The 1,494-nt window shown below is 59.8% G+C and overlaps 1 protein-coding gene across 1 annotated transcript in view; it reads left to right on the forward strand.

Annotated features, from left to right (window-relative positions):
- The window catches only part of LOC105522888 (putative E3 ubiquitin-protein ligase UNKL), a 15,035-nt gene that overhangs the window by 10,058 nt on the left and 3,483 nt on the right, over positions 1 to 1,494 (forward strand). The window lies entirely within an intron of this gene.

Raw genomic sequence — 1,494 nt, forward strand, 5'->3', positions numbered from 1 at the left:
GGGGACAGAACCAGACTCTGTCTCAAGAAAAAAAGAAAAAAAAAATTGGCCAGATGTTGTGGCACGTGCTTGTAATCCCAGGTACTTGGGAGGCTGAGGCAGGAGAATCACTTGAACTCGGGAGACAGACATTGCACTGAGTCGAGATCATGCCACTGCACTCCAGCCTCGGCAACAGAGCTATACTCTTTCAAAAAACCAACAAAATGAACAAGCGAACGAGCCCCCACAGGTGCCTCGTGGTGGGAGAGCCGTGGGGGTGGGGGTGGCCAGGCTGGAGGTCAGGAGAGAGGCTGCCTGCTGGGACCCAGGCAGGTGTGGGCGCTGAGGGCCAGGTGTGCCAGTTGCTGTGTCCTTCCCGGAGAGCTGTAGAGCAGGAGGGGCTGGGCCAGGCCCTCTGAAGGCGGACTGGGGGTTTCCAGGCCGGTCTGTCCCTTGCTGGGTCTTAAGTGTTGTTGACCCATGAGAGGGGCTGTCACCCTAGGTGAAGTGTCGGTGGGTCTGGTCAGGGAACAGAGACATGCACTTCTTTTAATAGGCACTTATTAGGCACCTGCTGCATGCCAGACTCTGAATTTGGTGCCTCTTTCAGAAAAGATGACAGCAGGGAAATGACCTTGCCCGTGACTGGAGGGCAGATGCTGCGGGAATGGCCCACACGTGTGCCTGTTCCCTGTGGGTCGGCTGTGCAGAGAGGAGGGATGTGGGGACCAAGGGCACACAGTGGAGGAGCGCAGGGCCCACACCCCCCTTTTCAGGGGTGTCTTGTTATGGCTTGGAGCTTCATCCTCTCCCTTGGGATGATGCCAGCCGTGATCTTTCCACAGGATCCCATATCCAATCAAGCGTCTTTATTTCATTTCTTCCCCCAGATCTACAAATCTACGAAATGCAACGACATGCGCCAAACTGGGTACTGCCCACGCGGCCCCTTCTGCGCCTTTGCACACATTGAGAGTGAGTGAACGTCCCTGTGGCAGGGTCACCTTAGCAGGTTCTGCGGCTCTGCAGGCCCTCACTGGAGCTACTGATGACCCGGAGCTGCCACGAGGACCTGGAAGACGGGCGGGAGCTCAGCACTGTGGTTGGGGGTGGGGGGTCCCTGACATGTCCATGGAGGCTCCCTGGGGTGTTTGTGCCACGTGAGACTGGGTTCCCTCCACGCCGGCGTGGGCCAGGCCGGTGGAACCTGCAGGGACCCTGTCTCCAGGCACGATGGGGCCCTGAGCGTGGAGGCTGAGTCCTGGTGTGGGCCGGCTGGCGCCTCCACCTGCCTCCTGGGCATCCAAGCTGGGTCCTTCTGCCCCCCGCTGCCTGGGCCTTGCCCTGAGACTGCCATTTTGCCGGGCGCCCACGCAGGAGCAGCACCACCCTTGTGGAGAGAGGGGTCTGTCCACCCCAGCTCGGGGAGACAGCAGAGACCCTCGGGTAAGCTGGGGTAAGCCCATGCTTTCCAGAGCCGTCTGCTGTCCAGAGGATGAGGGCTTAGCTTTG

This window comes from Colobus angolensis, unplaced genomic scaffold (assembly GCF_000951035.1).
Source record: "Colobus angolensis palliatus isolate OR3802 unplaced genomic scaffold, Cang.pa_1.0 Scaffold443, whole genome shotgun sequence".
Classification (NCBI taxonomy): Eukaryota; Metazoa; Chordata; class Mammalia; order Primates; family Cercopithecidae; genus Colobus; species Colobus angolensis.